Source organism: Physeter macrocephalus, chromosome 11, assembly GCF_002837175.3.
Source record: "Physeter macrocephalus isolate SW-GA chromosome 11, ASM283717v5, whole genome shotgun sequence".
Classification (NCBI taxonomy): domain Eukaryota; kingdom Metazoa; phylum Chordata; class Mammalia; order Artiodactyla; family Physeteridae; genus Physeter; species Physeter macrocephalus.
Window position 1 is genome coordinate 13510418 of NC_041224.1, and position 23086 is coordinate 13533503.

Sequence of the window (23086 nt, forward strand, 5' to 3'; positions counted from 1 at the left end):
TGGGGCATTGAAAGATATAATGAGTTCGAGTTTAGTCTTATGATAATGTCAGTGATTAATGTTCAAGTGGGAATTTCCAGTAGGCATTTGGAGATGCAGGACTAGCGTATGGAATAGAGGTAAAGGTAGAAATATGGGTTTAGGGATCAATTCCACTGAAATCATGGGTATGAATGAAATAGGTTGTAACAGGCCAAGCTGTGACAGCAAGCAACTGAAAGCACTCTGGTGATCCAAGGCGAACAGATTCGCTTGAAAAGTCCTGAGAAGAGCTTTGGAAAGAGAAGAAGCACGGCTTGGCCAAGGAAAGTGGAAAGGCAATACATCTGAGAAGACTCCGAGGTGGATGCCGCCTATGTTTCTTTCTCTTTTTTTTTTTTTTTTGTGGTACGCGGGCCTCTCACTGCTGTGGCCTCTCCCGTTGCGGAGCACAGGCTCCGGATGCGCAGGCTCAGCGGCCACGGCTCACGGGCCCAGCCGCTCCGCGGCATGTGGGATCCTCCCGGACCGGGGCGCGAACCCGCGTCCCCTGCATCGGCAGGCGGACTCTCAACCACTGCGCGCGAACCCGCGTCCCCTGCATCGGCAGGCGGACTCTCAACCACTGCGCCACCAGGGAAGCCCCCCCGCCTATGTTTCGAGAGGCAATTTCTTAATATCGAGGGGAAAAGTAACAGTAATACAAAAAAAACCACCTTACACTCAACAGTATGTTTGGTATGATCCCATTTTATTTTTTTTAGATGTATATATTTGCATCAGTCTGGAAGGATCTACATCAAAGCATTTGCAGTGATTATCTCTGGATGCTACAATGACAATTTTTGTTTCCTTGTTTTCTTATTTTCCACCTTAAGCATTCATTGATTTTTTTTCCAGATACAATTCATAAAGCATAAAATTCACCATTTTAGAAGGTACAGTTCAGTGTTCTGAGAATATTCACAAAGTTGTATGACCATCATCACTCTCTAATTCCAGAAAATTTTCGTCCTTCCAAAAAGAAACCCTGTGTCCATTAGCGGTCACTCCCCATTCCTGCCCTCCCTCCCAGCCCTAGGCAACCACTAATTACTCTCTGTCTCTATAGAGCTGTTTATTCTGGATGTTTCGTATGAACGAAATCATGCTGTATGTAGCCTTTTGTGACTGGTTTCTTTCCATTAGCATCATGTTTTCAGGGTCTATCCATGTTGTAGCTTGTGTCCGCACCTCACTGTCCCTTGTTGCCAAATAAAATTCCCTGGCGTGGCTGTTGCATATGTCGTTTATCCATTCATTAGTTGCTAGACACTTGAGCTGTGTCTTTCCACCTTTCCACTACAGCAAATAATCCTGAGGTGAACATTTATGAACCAGTTTTTGTACGAATGCATGTTTTCAATTCTCCTGAGTATATACCTAGGAGTGGAACGGCTGGGCCATATCTGTTTGACTTTTGAGGCGCCACCAAAGAGTTTTCCAAAAGGTCTACATTCTTTTACATTCCCACCAGCAACGCAGGAGTGTTCTGGTTACTCCACCTTCTCCCTAACACCTGCTAACTTGTTAACATCACTTTTTAGAAAGGATGGAGAAAACATGTGCTAAGGGGGCCCAAGACCCACCTTTCTTTTCACCAAGCTTAATCCTTTTTGTGATTTTTCCACAGACGAAAGGTAAAGCATGCAAGCACCCTTCTGTAATAATATGATAGAGAAGCTGGCATTTATTGCATTCTTACTGGCCTCTGGGAGGGTTAATGTCGAACTCTGTGCATGTATTATCCTATTGAATATTTACAGAAGACACGGAGTTTGGAACCTATTCTAGAGATGAAGAATGAGGTTTCGAGGTGAAGTGACTTGAGCATAATGACACTGACCCAAATCCGAAATTCTTAACCATCCATTGTGACAGCTAAAAACCCGCCTCTCCTTCTGCTGGGTGTTTCTGGCTGTACACACCGTGTGTCATTTCCATATTTTCCCAGGGGAAAAAAAATCTTTCTCAAGATGACTTTTCACAAGTAAGTCAGGTACAATTTATCATACTCTTAATGCAAACATATTCTGGAGATGCAAAACCTATAGCATATGTATAAATAACTTGACTCAGCAGTGTAAACATTAATTCAATGCTTTTTAAAAAAAATGAACAACCTTGTTTCTCTGAGTTGATGTGATACTTCTTCTCTCCTGCTGGATATTTTATTGGCTCATCGGTGCCAACAGGAATGGGTTCTAAAACTGATTAGCCCAGAGAAAGACTGTAATCAAATAAATCTCAAGTTAGCCATGCTTTCAATTTTGTTTAGAAGTGAGATTTTTTTTTTCTTCCAACTGTGCCTTATTTCCCAAAGAAAGCATGGTAGATTTTGTGTTCGCAAACACGTTCGCCTCTGCGGCTTCCAATGACAGCAGAACCAATTCTGTTTTGTAACCGGCCAATTTCAGCTCCTGAGAGAGACCCGTGGGAGAAGAGGGATGTGAATAAGATCTGAATAAAGCATATTATTAGATCTCAAAGAGAATCAAGAGAATTTAATGTCGTTTTCCTTGCCTTGCGTCAATAAAGCCATGTTGTTAAGAAGGCATTACAATCTTGTCTTCTCTTGCGGGTTTGAAAGCTTCTTTTGTTGTGGTGGTGATGGTTGATTTGCCTGAGTCGCCTGTCCTAAGGACTCATTTGTTTGGTTTTGTAACGCATCATCCCTGCATCTGTAACTTAAGGCTCAGAACACCTAGGGAGATAAACAGATGTTATTTTTATTACCTGTGCTTTATAAATAAATTTTAACCTGGAAAGATGACATGGCCTAAGTCACACATTCAGCTGCATTTGGCAGGTTGATGCACAATTGTAGGCTGAACCTTCTGGAAAACCACAGGCTCACCCATTATTTCTCTGCTGGTGAAATTGAGACCAGTTGGTTAAAGGGCTCTAATGGGCTGAATTGGCCCCAGAATTCATATGTTGAGTCCCTACACCCCCAGGACCTCAGAATGTGACTGTATTTGGAGATAGGGCCTTTACAGAGGTAATTAATTTAAAGTGACATGATTAGGGTGGGCCCTAATCCAACATGACCGGTGTCCTTATAAGAAGGGGAAATTGGGACACAAGACACAAGACAACGTGAAGACACAGGGGGAAGACAGCCAACCACAGGCCAAGGAGAGAAGCCTGGAACAGACCCTTCTGTCACAGCCCTCAGAAGGAACCAACTCTGCCCACACCTTGACCTCAGATTTCTAGCCACCAGAACGTGAGACAAGAAATCTCTGTTGTTTACGCGGCCTAGTCCGCAGGACTTTGTTACAGCAGCCTGAGCAAACGAATACAGGGCCCTCTGCTGCCACTTTGCTGACGATGAGTGTCAGGCCCCAGGTCTCCCGGCATTCATCTCAACGCCCCAAGATCGTGCTTTTGAGGCTTACTGAGCGAAACCCAGAAACCACAGACATACCAGCTATTTGGTGCTCACATGCATTGTATTTATCTTAAATACCACGGAGGTCAGTCTCCTCTCTGGTCAGAGCATCATTTCCTGGAAAATCTGAATGCAGGATTTGAAATTTGAGCCATCTGGTCAACCGGCCTGAGTTGAGCTGACATCCTACCTTTCTTGCTCCAGTGCTCTTGCTGGGGAAATTTTCTCCAGGGAAATCTTCACTCCTGTCTGGATTCCAGAAGTTGTGCTGACTCAGACCCTCTTTTCAGACATCCTGTGATTTTGTGAAAGAGGCCCCTTTGCTCTTGTCAAGCGCACGCCTCTCTCCCCTGGGGCAGAGTCCTACCTCTCCACTGGGGCCCTTCTTCAGAGGAAGGAGGAAGAGAGAGTGATGGGGCACCGTGCCTAGTTGAGGCACGTCTCACTTAATCTTCACCTCCCTGAGGGGAAGCTCCCTGAGGGGAAGCTACCATCACCTCCATTTGCTAGATGGAGAAACTGAGGCACATACCGGTTAATCGCTCACCCCAAATTCACACAGCTCACAAGTGGGGGAGGTAGATTTGCCTTCCGCTCTCTGACTCAGGCCTGTGCTTCTGCTACCTCAGAATGCCACTGAGAGAGAGGCAACCAGATTACCATCCTCCTTACAGACCCCACACGTCCCAAGAAAACAAAGGTGAAAAGGCCCAGTGAGGACCTTGCTGAGCTGGGGCTCATGACATTTTGTCTCTGGAAGCTTCAGATAACAACCCTCCATGGCTGATGTCGTACTTTCTGTGGAGCTCTAAACAGCGCCACTGAAAGGGTGGTCTGCAGCGGGAGGCCCTCAAAGGCTCGGTCCCTGCTCCAGAATGAGATGGAGACAGAAAGCAAGCAGGAACATTCAGGGGCATTCATGCCAATTCAACAGCAGTGCTAGGGCATGGAACCCAATCATAAAAAAGAAATGAGCTTGTATTTCATACAATCATCTCATTTTTCTCAGCACACATCATACTTCATTGCAAATAATGGAACTGGTCCTTGGGACTTCCCTGCTGGTCCAGTGGTTAGGACTCGGTGCTTTCACTGCCATGGCCCTGGGTTCAATCCCTGGTCGGGGAAGTAGGATCCTGAAAACTGAGGGGGGAGGCCAAAAGAAAAAAGAAAAAAAAACTGGTTCCTTACCATGGACACCTTGAGAAGCACTGCCCAGAGGCCAGCATAAATGACTAGGGAGACAAAGAGATGATGGGGAGGCATGGAGCCCAGGTGTTATGGGCTGAATGTCCGTGTCCCCCCAAAATCCACATGTTGAAGCCCTGACCCCCAGTATGATGGTATAAGGGGGCGGGGCCTCTGGGTGGAAATTAGGTTTAGATGAGGTCATGAGGGTGAGGCCCCCATGATGGCATTAGTGCCCTTTTAAGAGGAAGAGACACCAGAGTGTTCTCTCTCTGCCCTGTGAGGACACAGTGAGAAGGTGGCCGTCTGCAAGCCAGGAGGAGAGGCCTTACCAGGAACCAAGTCTGCTGGCACCTTGATCTCAGACTTCCAGCCTCCATAAGTGTGAGAAATAAATGTGTGTTGTTTAAGCCCCCCAGTCTGTGGTATTTTGCTATAGCAACCCGAACGGACAGAGACTCTGGCTCTGCTACTGATAACCCAAGGCCCCGTGGCTGAGGCTGAGCCTCCTGCCGTCTGGTGCTTCCTTTACTGGCAGCATTTCCTCCCTCGGGTCCTTAACAAAATTGGCAGGGTTCCCATGACATGACATGACAAAGCCAGCTCCCCAGGACACAAACCTGTCCCTACAAGGTGCTGGGTTTGAAGGCAGGTCCTAGGACACATCACACGCCATCCCCTTCCTACTGCCTGACTTGGGGGCCACAACCTTACCTCGTGCCATCTCTCAGGTCTCCATCTCAGGAAGGAAGGGCTGGGGCTCATAATCCCATCCCTCCCACAAAGCCAGTCCCACCTCGAGGTGGGATTCCTTTAGGAAACTCTCCTACCCCCTTCTTAGCAACCTTAAATCTCCTTATAGCAATCATTTCCTCCTCTTCGGTATAAATGGTACGTTCCACTTTTCTGCGTTTGTGAAATAAATGTGTATCAAGAATAAGACCATTTTTATATAATGCAACGTGCCTGAGACTGATGTTGTTGTTGTTTTAGAGAAAGGTCCAGATGCTTTAAAAGTTTATGAACAGCCACCCAGCTCTCGCCAGCAAGCAGAAGCCTGCAGCTCCCGTCACTCATTTCTCAATTATCCTGGGAGAAGTAGGTCAGGGATGAAAGCAGGCCCGGGAGGCTGGGGGGTGTAGCAGGACAGCAGGAGACTGGCCCTGCCGTTAACGAGGGTGACCTTGGGTAAGTCTGTGACCCGCCCTGTACCTGGCTCCCCACAAGGGTTTGGAGCTCTCTGACCCCATCCTTCCTGATAAGGTCACTTTCTACAGAGGCCATCCTGTCCTTTAGATTATCAAACAAGAAGCCAAATGGCCTGAAATGAGTCTCCCTCCCTGCCCCCTGCATTCCCCAGGCTGTCTTGTTAATAGGAAAGTAGCCAGAAGGTAAGCAGCCGAGAAAGAAGGAAGAGACCCCCCTGATGAACAGCCAGTCCTTCGAGGGAACCTCACCCCCGAGGGCCGTGGGGACGGTGGCTTCAGCCTCCTGGACTTCCCAGCAAAGGCTGTGCTGGTCTTTGTAGTTGCGGCTGCCCACGAAGCTGTTCCTGGCTTCTCTTTCCCGCCTGACGGACACCGTGGTTTCCATCAGCCTCAGGCCACGCCCCCTCCTGGAGTCTCCTCCCCCTTCCTCCCCGGCATCCTGCACACTCTTCTTGCCATGGCCCCCGTTCTCCCGCCCCCGGCCTTCGACACCCACCTAGCATTTACAGCGCACAAAGTACATGCGTCGAATCCTCGCGATGTTGTTGATTTATTGGCTTCTGAACAAAAACCTCCAGGTCTGGGGAGCTGAGTGTAATTTTTGCCTCCGGTCCCCTGTCTACCCTGGGCCACCACAATCAGAGGGCGCTTGGGGACATCAGACACGTTAGGTACATACCGTTCTCGCTGTGAGCCCGGCAAACCCTGTGAGACCGGGGTGGAGAGCCCCCTTTTATAAACATGGAAAGTGAGGCTCACTTGGATGCCTGGGCACAGATTGGATGCCCTGGGTTTGTCCACTGGTTTAAAAAAAAAAAAACAAGCACAGGCTGGTCACGTGCTGACTCAGGGCCAACGCAGAGCCAGTAAGAGGCAGAGGCGGGCTCAGCCCTGGGTCTGTGTGATGCCAAAGCCCCCTCTCCTCCACCAGACGCCCCACTCTGGCCTCTGCCCTTACCCCTTGGTGGGGGGGGGGTGGCCTCTAGGATGCCCGAGCAGCTTGCAAAGGTGGCAGACACGGAGCCTCTGGGATGCCCAGAGGAGAAGGAGGGTCCAGACGAGGAGAACCAGCTCTCCGCCCGGAAGCTGCAGAAGGCTTGCCCTTCACCTACGCAGCAAATCAGAGGCAGCTGCCGGGAGCCCAGGGCGGTCCCACCAGGAAGCGGGGGTAGGGATTGGGCTGGGTTGGGACAGCCCAGTGACTAGGGATACTGGATACTTGATGGGGCTGAGGACACTGACAGGTCCGTCCTGCCCCAGATGCCAGTAGGGCCCCCTGAAGAATCACGAGCCCCTTCAGCCAGGTTCTCCTTTTGCATTTGACCCCTCACTGCTGTCTTGACATTGGCCCAGAGGACACCGTCCAGCGCTTCTGGGGCCCATGGCCTGCTTTCAGGCTGCTGGAGAAGCAAGGCATTCAGAAACCCGTGACCAGCCCTCCCTGCGCTCGGGGGCTTTTAATCTCCTTAATTGAAATTGATTGGCCTCTCGGGAGGCAGCTCTGCATTGGCCCTGAGCTTCAGCAGGTGATCAACTCCTGCTTTGTTCTTTGAAAGACCAATTGACACACCAGGGCATCTGACCTTCTCCCTGAATCCTGGGCCCCTTTCCTGACCAGGAGCAAAAACCAGAAACAGGCACACTTAACAAAACAGCTCAGGAAATAAAAGCGGCGGATAAAAATAAGGGGAGAATATTCCAGTGCCATTGTGGCTTAGCATTATACAAAAGGCCAGTCAAAACCCCATTACCAAGGAAAGATGTAATCACACGGGGACGGAGCTGCGGCAGGGGAGCGTGGGCCTTCGGCAGCTCACAAGATAAACAGGCTGGGCTGGAGCATCTCGAGGACCCGGCTGCAGAAAAGATAAAAAGGGAAGAAAAGTGAAAGCCCATCTTAAGTTAAAAGCAAACCAAACGTCGAGAGAACGGTTTGAGCGTCCAGATTTGTGTTCATCTAGACACGTAGCAGTCCACTCCCCACCCCCAAGTGGCTGGAGCTGCTTTACAAACCGGTTTGGTCCATCATACCTCTTGGAGAATCTTCTAATAGGCCCCCTTCCTTACCAGGCTGATCACATATCCTGGAAACATTCCTCTGGGGGTTCTCCTGGGATGGGCCGCTGGGTCATTTCACCAACTGGGAGCTGGGTTTGAAAGGGCTGTACTGGGGGACTCGGGCCACCTTACGGTTTCCAAGCCCTGGGCTCTGTCCCTGCACTGGCTGCACAGGGTGGCACCAGGACACAAGACTCACCTTAGAGGTAAGGAAACACAGGCCTGACAAGGTAGGTAATCATTAGGAGTGACAAACTCATCCTAAGACCATCTTGCTGCCTGGCCTTCTAAAGATCAAGTTGAAGGGACCAGGATGTGCCATCCCCAAATATGCCACTTTGGCGTAAGGATTATTTTAAACTGAAGGCAACTGAGAATCAACAAGACGCAGGATGAGTTCTTCCTTTTCCCCTTTTCTGCCTAAAAGCAGGGCATAAACTTCCCTTGGTGAAGGTTTCCCCCTCTCCTGTACTAGAAAGAGGAGAGAGACTCTTATCACCAAGACAGAGTTGTCACTGAGGTGAATCTGCATAAACAGACCTTATTAAAATAACCCACAAGAATTCCCTGGCGGTCCAGTGGTTAGGGCTCCACGCTTCCACTGCAGGGGTCACGGGTTCGATCTCTGGTCAGGGAACTAAGATCCCACATGCCTCCCAGGGTGTCCAAATATTAAAAAAAAAAACAAAACAAACAAACAAAAACCATTATCTTCCATTAGTTTCCTCCTTATATTTCCCAGCCACTTCTCCACTATGTATTGTCTCTAGAAGCCTAAACCTCCTTTCCTTTGTTGAAGATGATATATAAATGCCCAAATTGAGTCTACCTCTTTGAGTTTTACTTTTTTTCTGTGAACTCTGTGCATGTAAAATATTAATCAAATTCATCTTCCTTTTCTCCTGTTAATCTGACTTTTGCTGGTTAAATTCGCAGGCCCTCTGCTACTGAACACAAGAGAGTAGGGGAAAAGTTTTTCCTCCCCAACGAAGTCCAGAGATCCAGATTTTAAAAGCAGAGATCCAACTTGTTTGCTGCAGAAAACTCCATTTTTAAGTAAATTCAAGTTGAAAGCGGCTCTTAATCTCTGCTTTCTCTAGCAGCAGGAACATGACAGAAGGATGAAGCAGAGGGCGAGCTCTGTAAAAACAAGGGCCATATCTGTCTCAGTCATCATGGAGCTAGTGTCTAAGGTGCCTAACATATAGTAGGCACTCAATAAACATTTGTTGAATAAGTGAATAAATAGAGGGATGGATGGATGTACATTGGATCAAACAGGGTTGGAGCAACTGCACTGTGCAGAAAGTAAAATTGTAGCTTATTGAATACAGGCTCCCATAAAATACCACCAAGATAGCCTGTTGATAAAGCAAAGCTCCCAGCAGTAAGAGAGGTCACTACTTGGCAGTCTTGACAGCGTCTCTGAGTCGGGCAGGTGAAGTCAGGACATTCAGCTGGTCGAAGGTGGGTCTTTCAGGGTGGGAATCATGACTGCGTTAAGTCCCCTGATGTAATAGTTCAGGATTGTGGGCACAGCAAGGTGTGTTAACAGTCATTCGATGTTATCTATGGAAAGGCTAAGCAGTTTTAAGTGGGTTTGGGGCAAGTTCCTAAAATAATAAAGTTATTTGCAGCTTTTATCTTCCCGGGCAAGCGTTTCCGCAGTGGTTAAATCACATTGGCAAAGACAGTGGAATCAAGTCATGTCGGTGAAGACTGCGTGGTACAGGTCGCATTAACGCAGACGTAAGTAAGCTCTGTGGACATGGATGCTTTCCTTGAGCCAGTGACCTTAAGTAAACCACTCTCCCTCTGCACTGTGACATATACAGAGAAGTAAAAACCATGTTTGTCCACAGGAGTACAGCAAACCTAAGTGGGCTCTAGGTGTGGTGGCTAATTTCTGGTTAAATAGGGGTGACACATGCTAAACCATCCAAGGGAGAGGTGATTCAAGTATGCCTTAGACTTCAGTATCTGACAATAGCCCTGAGAGGCAGGACCAGCAACATAACTTGCAGAGCCCACTGCAAAATGAACATGCAGGTTAAGCGGGGGCCACTCTTCCTTGTGGTGCGTGGGCTTCTCATTACGGTGGCTTCTCTTGTTGCAGAGCACGGGCTCTAGGCACGTGGGCTTCAGTAGTTGTGGCTCGCGGGCTCTAGAGCGCGGGCTCAGTAGTTGTGGTGCACGGGCTCAGTTGCTCCACGGCATGTGGGATCTTCCCGGACCAGGGCTCGAACCCGTGTCCCCTGCATTGGCAGGCGGATTCTTAACCACTGCACCACCAGGGAAGTCCCAAGAAATAATCTTAACATAAAAGGATAAATATTGTATGATTCCACTTACATGAAATATCCAGAATAGGCGAATTCATAGAGACAGAAAATGCCTTAGAGGTTATCAGCGGCTGAAGGGAGAGGGAAAGGGAGGGTTATTGCTTAATGGGTTTAGATTTTCTATTTGGAGTAAGGAAAAAGTTTTGGAAATAGATAGTGGTGATGGTTGTACTAAACTGTGACTGTGATTAATATCACTCAATAGTATACTTTTAAATTATTTATTTATTTATTTATTTTATTTATTTTTGGCTGTGCTCGGTCTTCATGGTTGCGCGTGGGCTTTCTCTAGTTGCAGCGAGCTGGGGCTACTCTTTGTTGCAGTGCGTGGGCTTCTCATCGCGGTGGCTTCTCTTGTTGTGGAGCACGGGTTCTAGGCATGTAGGCTCCAGTAGTTGCAGCACGCAGCCTCAGTAGTTATGGCATGCTGGCCCTAGAATGCACGGGCTTCAGTAGTTGTGGCACGTGGGCTCAGTAGTTGCGGCTCATGGGCTCTAGGCGTGTGGGCTTCAGTAGTTGTGGCACACGGGCTCAGTAGTTGTGGTTTGCGGGCTCTAGAGTGCAGGCTCAGTAGTTGTGGCGCATGGGCTTAGCTGCTCCGCGGCATGTGGGATCTTCCCGGACCAGGGCTCAAACCCATGTCCCCTGCATTGGCAGGCGGATTCTTAACCACTGAACTGCCAGGGAAGTCCCAATAGTATACTTTAAAATGAGAAATTTTATGAAGTGTGTGGGTGTGTTTTATTTCTAATTATCGTAAAACACTGGGACATATATACTTTGCCACAGTAGAAAAGTGATTAAATAAGAAAAATAAAGGATTTCAAGATGGCAGCAGCAGAGCATTAGCCACGTGCAGGGCCCTTCTGAGCACGGGGTTCTGTGGGAAGCCAGCTCTGCCAAGAGGACAGAGACCCCAAATGTAGGTGTCACGCCGCATTCTGGAGACTGAGTGCTGCCTCTGGGTCACTGAAGACCTTCTCAAAGCGCCCAGCCTCCAGAATCTTCTTGTGCTCAAACAAGGATGGTAAACATTGCAAGCCCTCAACTTCCTGCTACCCGCCACGTCCTCCCTGGCCTCCTGATATCACGTCCAGATCTAGAGTGCAGGCTCAGTAGTTGTGGCGCATGGGCTTAGCTGCTCCGCGGCATGTGGGATCTTCCCGGACCAGGGCTCAAACCCATGTCCCCTGCATTGGCAGGCGGATTCTTAACCACTGAACTGCCAGGGAAGTCCCAATAGTATACTTTAAAATGAGAAATTTTATGAAGTGTGTGGGTGTGTTTTATTTCTAATTATCGTAAAACACTGGGACATATATACTTTGCCACAGTAGAAAAGTGATTAAATAAGAAAAATAAAGGATTTCAAGATGGCAGCAGCAGAGCATTAGCCACGTGCAGGGCCCTTCTGAGCACGGGGTTCTGTGGGAAGCCAGCTCTGCCAAGAGGACAGAGACCCCAAATGTAGGTGTCACGCCGCATTCTGGAGACTGAGTGCTGCCTCTGGGTCACTGAAGACCTTCTCAAAGCGCCCAGCCTCCAGAATCTTCTTGTGCTCAAACAAGGATGGTAAACATTGCAAGCCCTCAACTTCCTGCTACCCGCCACGTCCTCCCTGGCCTCCTGATATCACGTCCAGATGCAGAGCTCAGGAGACTTCCCAGTGTCAGCCCTGGAGGTGACAGTGTTCATGGGATGTTTTGCTTCTGCCTTCTGACCTCAGTTATGGTACTTTAACCCTGTGGTGCCATTCACAGGGCAGACGTGTGCAGCCAGGGATACCGAGGGAGCAGTAACCTAGCTGGTAATTAGGTGACCAGCCACCTCCCCCATCTCCTGGCATTCACTGAACACACTCCCCCCATTCCTTCTGTTTTGGCCTCCATGCAAACTATATCCCTCACTTCTCTGGGCTTCCTCTCACTCTGGATCCATTAGGTGGGACCTACTAGGGTTCCCCTGGGGGCGCTCTGGAGGGATAAAGATGAGGGATGACAGGGTGGTAGAGTGTGGCCAAGAAGGAGCTCTGGCCTTGTCATCCAATTCAGTCAGGGTCTACAGATAATATATATTAGGTACCAATGAGAGGTGAGAAGGTAAGGTGAGCCAGGCATGGCCCTATCCCGGGAAACCTAATGAAAGATTGCCTGCCACCTTTGCTTCGCATACCTTAGGTGATCAGCCCTTGATCTGGGGTTTACTGAGCAGAGAGGATGCCCTTCTCGTGAGCCAAACCAAACACGGATGCTCACTCGGTGAGCTTTCCAAGCCCTGAGGCCACCTCTGGCTGTTTCTGCTCATTGGTGGCCTCAAGCTGTTCCACCTCTGTGCATTCACTCAGTAGGAGGGTGGGAGCTCTGCTTGTTGGCCGAGGACAGACCCCAAACAAGACCTTACACAGTAAAATTATATGAAGTAGTTCTCTAGCTCTGACCCTGTCTACCATTGTAGGACTCCCCGGCCACCCCAAAAGCCTCTGTCATCATTTCTGGGGGATCTCATGGGTATGGGCGTCCTTTCACAACCACGTGGCACGCACTTCTTTCTCCAAGTCTAACTGTGGTTCCCTACTAGGCTAGGCACTGCCCCAACCTCTCAAGGCCTGAAGGTCCCAGGAAGGTTCCTCCCCCCAGTCCTGTCTCCTGCTGCTCAGGGGTCTGCATTCAGGCTGAGGCTTCTCTTCAAGGCCCTGGACATCAAGACAGCCCACCTGCTAATGCCCGTTCTCCCTAAAGAAGAGAGAAGCCTGAATCACACGCCCCATCCTCCCCATGTTGGGCCATTGTGTAGGTTTCTGAGCACTCCTAACGCTGTGAGGAGCACTCAGGAGGATGATGTATGGCCCTGCTGTGCTAAAGCTTGCCCTTCAGCAAGAATATACAGTGGAAAAAACACAGTCACTTCAGCAAGTAGTGTTGGGGAAGCTGGACAGCTGCATGTAAGTCAATAAAGTGGGAACAGTCCCCTCACACCATGCACAAAAATAAACTCAAAATGGCTTAAAGACTTAAGTATAAGATAGGACACCATAAAACTCTTAGAAGAGAACATAGGCAAAACATTATCTGACATAAATTGTACCAATGTTTTCTTAGGTCAGTCTCTCCCAAGGCCATAGATATAAAACCAAAACTAAACAAATGGGACCTATTCAAACTTACAAGCTTTTGTACAGCAAAGGAAACCATAAACAAAACAAAAAGACAACTTATGGAATGGGAGAAAATATTTGCAAATGATGCAACTGACAAGGGCTTAATATCCAAAATATACAAACAGTTCATACAACTCAACAACAAAAAACCAAACAACCCAATCAAAAAATGGGCAGAATTCCTAAATAGACATTTCTTCAAAGAAGACATACACATGGCCACCAGGCACATGAAAAGATGCTCAACATCGCTAATTATTAGAGAAATGCAAATCAAAACTATAATGAGGCACCACCTCACAATGGTCAGAATGGCCATCATTTAAAAATCTACAAATAACAAGTGCTGGAGAGGATGTGGAGAAAAGGGAACCCTCCTACACTGTTGGTAAGAATGTAAATTGGTGCAGCCACTATGGAAAACAGAATGGAGGTTCCTCAAAAAAGTAAAAATAGAATTACTATATGATCCAGTGATCCCACTCCTGGGCATATATCCAGACAAAACTATAATTCAAAAAGATACATGCGCCCCCTATGTTCATAGCAGCACTATTTACAATAGCCAAGACATGGAAACAAACTAAACGTCCAATGGCAGATGAATGGATAAAGAAGATGTGGTATTCCATATATACAATGGAATACTACTCAGCCATAAAAAAGAATGAAATAATGCCATTTGCAGGAACATGAATACAACTAGAGATTATCATACTAAGTGAAGTCAGAAAGAGAGAGACAAATGTCCTATGATATCACTTATATAATATGTGGACTCTTAATATATGACACAAAAGAACTTATCTGCAAAACAGAACAGACTCACAGACATAGAGAGTTTGCCAAGGGGGAAGGGGAGGTGGGGGAGGGATGGATTGGGAGTTTGGGATTAGCAGATGCAAACTATTATATATAGGATGGATAAACAACAAGGTCCTACTGTATAGCGCAAGGAAATGTACTCAATATCCTGTGATGAAACATAATGGAAAAGAATATGAAAACAAACGTATGTATACGGTTAACCAAATCACGTTGCTGTACAGTAGAAATTAACACAACATTGTAAATCAACAGTACTTCAATAAATAAACTTTTTTAAAAAAAGATTGCCCTTCAGGATGGGTGCTAGGCCTGGGATCTGCCTTGCCAGCCCTCCAGGCAAACCCAGATGAGTCCTGAATCCTGGAGAGTTAAGTTTGGTCGGCAATTTCCAACATACCAGAAGTGTAAGGTCTAGGCGTGTCACAGCAGAGAAATAGCCATATATTTTAAGTCCTCTTAAATATAGAGGACTCTCTCCTCCTCCTCTTAGGGCATAAGTTTTAGCCTCAGAGGGATGAACACGTACCATGCTCCAACTACCTTTGTCAGGGGTTTAGTCAAACCACTCTTCTTTCAATCATGCACTGAACAGACCTGCTTTTTCTAATGTCTTTTAATCAAAAGACACTACCTTTGGAAAATGTACTGGAATATCTCCCCCTGCAGAGGCAGGTCCTCTACAGCCATACTCTGATTTCACAAACCTACCTCTCCACCATTCACAGGAGGCTTCCTTTGCAAAAGTGTACCCTTGCCAGGCTCGGAAGGGTAAATTCATCTTTTTGAACTTGCAAGGACACATTTGCTGTAAACACTCACATTCCTAACATCTTCCTAGGCTAGTCCTTTGTCTGGTACAGAAAAAAGTCTAGAAGTCAGAGTCTGACGATCTGGACTTGCTTCCTGGCCCAGCTTTCCATTATATAACCAGGCAGAAATTCCTTACTCCCTGAGCTTCTATTTTGTCATCTGGGAAAAATATTGAATGTGAGGATCAAATTAAGAACGTGTGTTAAAATGTAAATGCTTTGCAAACCGTCAATCACAGTGCATGGGAGAAACTGTGTCCCTTTGATCAGCTTGGCTGAACTCTTGAGTCTGGGCATTCCTGGAGATCACATGCAGGAGAGGTAATCGCAGCCTTTCTGATCATATTCCTTAAGAAGCTGCCCAGAATGTCACCTTCCTTGGGCAGGGTGGGGTTAGGAGATGCTGGGAGACCATTGTAGTAAGACCCTCCCTGCTGAAACAGCTTTTAGCAGTGGCAGAGTGTGAAGGAGGGAGCCATATGTGGGGACAGAGAGGATGGGGTTGGGGGAGACCCCTACTGAGTAATTTGGTTAGAACAGCCCAGTGCTTACTGGGGGTAGATAGGAGAACAGGTGGGATACCCAGCCAAGCTCAGGACAAACTTAGGCTGGCGAACTCGACCCTACTTTAGGGAGGTTGGAAAGCTCTTCGGGATAGAATTCAGTGGAAACATTTGTTTTTTGGTACAGAATCTTCCCACTTAAGTGAAGAGTAAATGCCAAAGAAGAGACACACGTCAGTCTGGAAACTGAGCCATCAACCTGCTCCAGAGTAGCAAGCAGGGGCCTCAGAACAGAAAGACTTGTCACTTAGTACCACAGCCTCTGTCCACAGAGCTATTATCAATGAGAAGATCAGCTGGGCAACGTCTGGGAACCCTGCTCCTACCACATGCAGGGAGGACTGACCCAAGAGAGCAAAGGAGGAAGGGACAGCACGGAGGCGGCAGGATGAAGGAGGAGCCCGAGGAATGAGCCGCAGTACGCTGGCCCCTGAGAGAGACCAGCACAGCGTTCTAGAAACCGAAACAGCTTCCTCACTACATCTTCCTGCAAACTCACCATTGAGCTCCTCCCAAACTGCTTCCTTCAAAAACTCACGGAACCCTGACTGTCCACAAAACTGTTCACCAGCCCTGGCATAAGATCAGGCTATTAGGTACATCAAACTCACACCTGGAGCACAGATGCTCTCCTCCCCCTGGAACACGCCCAGAAGGAAAAGGCACACATACCATCCCTTGATTTACATAAATGTCAGCCCGTCATGCAGAGCAAACAAACCCTGGGCTGAATCAGAGGAAGGCAAAACCAAGGGAGCCCAGCTGTATGAATGGCCTGCTCGCCAAATTTAAGACGCCATGGACAAGCTTTCAGTCTTGTCCATTACTACAAGATCACTGCCGTGGCCTTGAGCCCCTACAGGGCTCTGCATGTCATACAGGTCATAAAATTAAGCCTTGGAATCCCACTACTGGGCATATACACTGAGAAAACCATAATTCAGAAAGATACATATATCACAATGTTCATTGCAGCTCTATTTACAATAGCCAGGACATGGAAGCAGCCTAAGTGTCCATCGACAGATGAATGGATAAAGAAGATGTGGTACATATATACAATGGAATGTTACTCTGCCATAAAAAGGAATGAAATTGAGTTATTTGTAGTGAGGTGGATGGACCTAGAGTCTGTCATACAGAGTAAAGTCAGAAAGAGAAAAACAAATACCGTATGCTAACACATATATATGGAATCTAAAAATAACCATACTGATGAACCTAATGGCAGGGCAGGAATAAAGATGCAGACGTAGAGAACGGACTTCAGGACACAGGGGGGAAGGGGAAGCTGGGACAAAGTGAGAGAGTGGCATGGGCATATATACACTACCAAATGTAAAACAGATAGCTAGTGGGAAGCAGCCGCATGGCACAGGGAGATCAGCTCTGTGCTTTGTGACAATCTAGAGGGGTGGGATAGGGAGGGTGGGAGGGAGACGCAGGAGGGAGGGGATATGGGGATATATGTATATGTATAGCTGATTCACTTTGCTGTACAGCAGAAACTTACACACCATTGTAAGGCAATTATACTCCAATAAAGATGTGAAAAAAAATTAAGCCTTGGGATTATAATCTAACCCATACCTAAGGGAGGCACAAAGATCAGAAAAGCTACAGAGCTGTTCTTAGAACACCGGGTGATAAACAGCTTTCAACATCCAGAATTAACTGCCTGGAATGTGTCCCCAGCTCCCTGCGTTTCCGATCTCTGGGTAATACCACCTTCTGCCTTTTTGCTCTCCCAGCCTTTCCACCAGTTTTATGACTCAATTTCCTATATTAAATCCCTCTCTGTTCGAAATGCCTAAAGTGACTTCTGGTTTTAATGTCCAAACATTTACCGATGAATCCTTCTTCAACATTTTTTTTCTTTTGGATATTTGTGTACAGGCAGACCTGCTTTTATCGTGCTTCGCTTTATTGTGCTTTGCAGATACTGCATTTTTTACAAATTGAAGGTCTGTGGCAACCCTGCATTGAGTAAGTCTATCGGTGCCATTTTCCCAACAGCATTTGTTCACTTTGTGACTCTGAGTCACATTTTGGTGATTCTTGCAACATTTCAAACTTTTTCATTGTTCTTACATTTGTCATGTTGATCTGTGATCCGTGATCTGTGATGTTACCACCACAACTTGCTGAAGGCTCAGATGATGGTTAGTACCTTTTAGCAAGAAAGTGTTTTTTCATTACAGTATGTACAATATTTTTTTAGACATAATGCTATAGCACACTTAACAGACTACAGTAGAGTGTGAACATAACTTTCACATGCACTGGGAAACCACAAAATGTGTGCAACTCAATTTATTGATATTCGCTTTATTGCAGTGTTCTGGAACCAAACTCGCAATATTCCAAAGTACACCTGTAAACACCCAGCTTTTCATGTTTGGGCGCTGTCCTTTGTCCTCATTTGGCTGAATTCTCTGACAAGTACTTTCTGCTTTTAATTTTTTCAGTTGTCAGTGTTTCTTCCCACCACCCTCTCAACGTTGGCGCACTTTGCCGCTTGCACCTAACTGGGCTCCTCTGCTTTTAGGCCACTGTTATATTAAACTGCAGAACAAACTTCAGCACTGGGCAGACCCAGTCCCTCCCTCCAGGGACACCTGGGGGCTCCACTGAACCTTTTACTCCACTGGGTCATTAACGAGAAGGGTCTGCCTCAGCAGGACCCTAACGCTGTCGATGGGAGCTATGCATGACTAACGAAGAGGAAAACTGGGAGCCTGGTCAGTCTCAACGTACCCCTAAGAATCTCTGCATTTCCCTGTATAACTGCCTTCCTTCCAACCTGAGTACTCCAAATCCACCATATCCCACTAACGTTTTCAAGTCTATATTTTCTCTTCCTTTCCTCCCCATCTTATGGCACTTGGCTTCATAACTGGTTACCCCAGCTTCTCAGGAACACTGTGCGCATTTTAAATACCACTTGCCTTGGTCTCTGGTTGTGGATCCTAAGACGTCAGTAGGTATCCAGCAACTGGGAGAGTTAAGAGTAAGCATGGGGACCATTCTGAATTTTACTGTCCTAATATTTACTCATCGTTACGGTAAAACCTTGCATAAACCAACAGGGATGGAGTTGCTCTAGACAGACACGTGTTTCACAGAACTGGAATTTACACACTTAGGCAATAAAATGCTGTTGACTTTTAAATGTTCTGAGGAAAATATTTATGAAGCATATTCAGTGAAGGAGCGCGACACAGTCTACCTTTTCTAGGCGATTCAGGACTCGCCCAGCTTCCTCCCCTGAGGCGCTAGCACAGGCTGTGACCCCTGCTTGGGACGGTCCTTCCCTGCCTTGGCCTATTTAGATCGTCCTCATCCTTTGGCTGTCAGCTCCAAGGCCATTTTCCTCAGGCACAACTACGTCAATTTACTAAAACGCATCAAACTGTCCACTTAAGATGGGTGAATTCCGTGGCATGTAAACTGTACCTCGGTAAAGCTATGAAAAACAAAACACATTGTCAAGGAGGTGGAGCATACCAACCCTCCCCCCTAAAATGTAGCTGCTTTACAGTGTGTAAAGGGGGAGGGAAAGACCTTCACATTGGAGAAACCTGATGCAAACTATGTCAGCCAGATGGTCAAGGTCAACACCGACAGTGAGGTCATGCGGACAGGATGTACCCTTGATATGACATGATGAAAATGGCACTTTATCTCTGTGGTCTTCCTCCCGGAAACCATAACCCCAGCCTGATTATGAGGAAAACTCCAATACAGGTGCATCCTACACTATACCCAACTAGTTGTCCTCAAAAACAATAAAAATCCAAGACACTGTCACAGCCAAGAGGAGCCTAAGCAGACATGATGATTGCAATGTGGGCTCCTAGAACTAAAAAGAACATCAGGTACAAAGTAAGGAAATCTGAAAAAAGTATGGACTTCCGTTAATAATAATGTATCAATATAGGCTCATTACTGGTGACAAATGTGCTACAGTAATATAAGATGTTCATAATAGGAGAAAACGGGTTTGGGATAGATGGGAACTCTCTGAACTATATTCATGATCTCTCTGCAAACCTCAAACTGTTGTAAAAAATAAGGTTCATTTAAATCACATTTAAAAAAAAATTTCCCCAGTTTCTCAAACCAAATCAAGTCCCTCCTGCCGTAGGTTCATATAGAAATGCAGACTATTGACTAAATGAATTAACCTATCACCATATACAATTATGTTTGTGTGTTTTGCCCACTGTATCCTTGGTATAAGGTTAGAGCCTGGTTCTTGATACGCCTTTAGTAATAAACATATAGCAAGTGCAGTGTCAGAGAACGTTAGTTCCATGACATCAGAATTGTGTCTGCTGGGACTTCCCTGGTGGCGCAGTGGTTAAGAAGCCACCCGCCATTGCAGGGGACGCGGGTTCGAGCCCTGATCCGGGAAGATCCCACATGCCGCGGAGCAACGAAGCCCGTGCGCCACAACTACTGAGCCTGTGCTCTAGAGCCTACGAGCCACAACTACTGAGCCCACGTGCCACAACTACTGAAGCCCACGTGCCTAGAGCCCGTGCTCCGCAACAAAGAGAAGCCACCGCAGTGAGAAGCCCGCACACTGCAACGAAGAGTAGCCCCTGCTCGCTGCAACTAGAGAAAGCCCGCGGGCAGCAACGAAGACCCAACGCAGCCAAAAATAAATAAATAAATAAATAAATTTAAAAAAAAAAAGAATTGTGTCTGTTGTGTTCTCCACTGTATCCTCATCACCCAGAGGTGCCTGGCACATGGAGACACTCAACAAAGTCTCGTTCCCGCACAGGGATCTGGGCTGTAACAAGAGGGAAGAATGAAGTCAACACTCAGAGTGAAGGAAGGACAAGAGACTGAGCAAGAGGTGCCCGGGACTCCCCCCAGGGCTGTCCTCTCTAGTTCCAGGCAACTCCTGGGACCTTCTGTGTCCGGGAGACCCTCCTGCTATGTGAAGTCCAATGACATTGACCACGAGAGCCTGTTGCTTAACTGAGACTTTATCTGTGTCGTGTTTGACTAGCCTGTGTTTCTGTTATGAAAGATGTTGAATCAGATTAATGTGGGAACTGTCACCTGTGCTATGATGAAGAGAAGGAAAAAAAGACAACAGAGCAGAAATGGGGACCCTAAAGGGAAAGTAGAGGCTATAAAAAGGAAAGAAGAGAAAGAACTGGAAAGAAATGAAAACGGCCTGACAAGTACACAGAAACAAACACGGGTTTCAAAGTGTTGTGAATTCATGAGGGCTTAATTTCCAAAATATACAAACAGCTCATACAACTCAATAAGAAAAAAACAAACAACACAATCGAAAAATGGGCAGCAGACCTAAGTAGACATTTCTCCAAAGAAGACATACAGATGGCCAATAGGCACATGAAAAGCTGCTCAATATTGCTAGTTATTAGAGAAACGCAAATCAAAACTACAATGAGGTATCACTTCACACTGCTCAGAATGGCCATCATTAAAAATAATAAATGCTGGAGAGGGTGTGGAGAAAAGGGAACCCTCCTGCACTGTTGGTGGGAATGTAAATTGGCGCACCACTATGGAGAACAGTATGGAGGTTCCTTTAAAAACTAAAAATAGAGTTGCCATACCTTAAAAAACTAAAAATAGAGTTGCCATACGATGCAGCTATCCCACTCCTGGGCATATATCCAGAGAAAACTCTAATTCGAAAAGATACATGCGCCCCAATGTTCACTGCAGCACTGTTTACAATAGCCAGATCATGGAAACATGCTAAATGTCCATTGACAGATGAATGGGTAAAGAAGATGTGGTACATATATACAATGGAATATTACTCAGCCATAAAAAGAATGAAATACTGCCATTTGCAGCACCATAGATGGACCTAGAGATGCTCATACTAAGTGAAGTAAGTCAAAGAAAGACAAATATCATACGATACCACTTATATGTGGAATCTAAAATATGACACAAATGAACTTACTTACAAAACAAAAACAGACTCACAGACATAGAAAACAAACTTATGGTTACCAAAGGGGAAAGTGGGGGAGGATAAATCAGGAGTTTGGGATTAGCAAATATATACTACTATATATAAAACAGGTAAACAGTAAGGCCCTACTGTAGAGCACAGGGAACTATATTCAGTATCCTGTAATAAACCATAATGGAAAAGGACATGAAAAAGTGTATATATATATATATATATATATATATATATATATATATGACTGAATCATTTTGCTGTACACCTGAAACTAACACAACATCGTAAATCAGCTATACGCTTCAATTTAAAAAAATAAATAAAAATCAAAGCGTTGTGAATTCGTTCCTTCAGCAAAGATGTCCTAAGCATCTACTATGTGCCAGGCTCCATTCCAGGTGTCAATGAAACGATGGACATGACAACCCTCAAGGAGCCTGCATCTTGGCAGGGGCTAGAGGTGGGAACAGAAAGTCAACAAATAATTAAACAAAAGAGATACCAGAGACCGGTGAGCATTTAGACAGCAATTTAGAACAGAGAGTGGGAGTGAGAGGTTACCTTGTACAGTATTGGTTGATCAGGGAAAGTGACATTAAGTTGCTCTCCGAAGGACGAGAAGATGCTGCAGGTGTGAAGGTGGAGGAAGGTGTGTGGAGGCTGCAGTCTAGCCAGAGGGAGAGCCAGTGCTCTAAGGCTCCAAAGAAGGTTCTGAGGAATAGGGAGGGGCTGGCCCCTGGGGAACATTTGCTAATGTCCGGGGACATACTGTCCTCACAAGGTGGTGGAGGGGCAGTGCCACCGGCATCTGGGGTTTAGAGGTCAGTCAGGGAGGCTGCTGAACTACAGTGCAGGGGACAAACCCCCATGCAAAGGATTATCCAAAATGTCAGAGGCGCCAGGTGGAGAAACCCTGCCCTCAGGCCATTACAGGCTTGGCATCTTCACAGTGTAGAAAGCAGGACACCACACCTGGAGAAGAAAAGAAGAGAGGGCAGGGCTGTGAAACCACCTACCTTTGTGTGCCTTGGCGAGGAGCCCACGAATGTTTTAAAACTGTGCAGTAAACATGGACTCGTTTATTTTTGGAAACAGTTACTCTGGTTCTTGTGTGGAATGTGGGAGGAGGGGCAAGGGTGAATGAAGGAGACCAGGTGGGTGATTTTTAATAGTAGAGAGAGGGGATGGCGGCTTGGGTACTCATCATGGAAGGAGAGATAGAGAAGTAAAGAGCTGAGACTGATTTTAGAGGTGGAACTCATAGCTCTTGCTGACAAACTGAACTTGGAGGGTGAGGAGAAAAGAGGAATCAAGAATTCATTGAAGTGACGTATCACCTCACACCAGTCAGAATGGTCATCATAAAAAAATCTACAAGCAGTAAATCCTGGAGTGGGTGTGGAGAAAAGGGAACCCTCTTGCATTGCTGGTGGGAATGTAAATTGATACAGCCACTATGGAGAACAGTATGGAGGTTCCTTAAAAAACTAAAAATAGAACTATCATGTGACCCAGCAATCCCACTACTGGGCATATACCCTGAGAAAACC

At 46.6% G+C, this 23086-nt stretch overlaps 1 long non-coding RNA gene across 4 annotated transcripts in view; it reads right to left on the reverse strand.

The window, feature by feature from the left end:
• Window positions 1-762: 762 nt before the first annotated feature.
• The window catches only part of LOC114487108 (uncharacterized), a 47185-nt gene continuing 24861 nt past the window's right edge, over window positions 763-23086 (reverse strand). For 2 of the 4 annotated variants that reach the window (XR_003681819.1, XR_003681818.1), the window contains 2 exons: window positions 7560-7664; window positions 763-2722 (listed from right to left, as the gene is read on the reverse strand). This is a non-coding gene — a long non-coding RNA (uncharacterized lncRNA). Of the gene's footprint in view, window positions 2723-7559; window positions 7665-10218; window positions 10267-22097; window positions 22442-23086 lie in introns of those variants that run through there. The other 2 variants (XR_003681820.2, XR_003681821.2) reach the window with 2 other exon arrangements.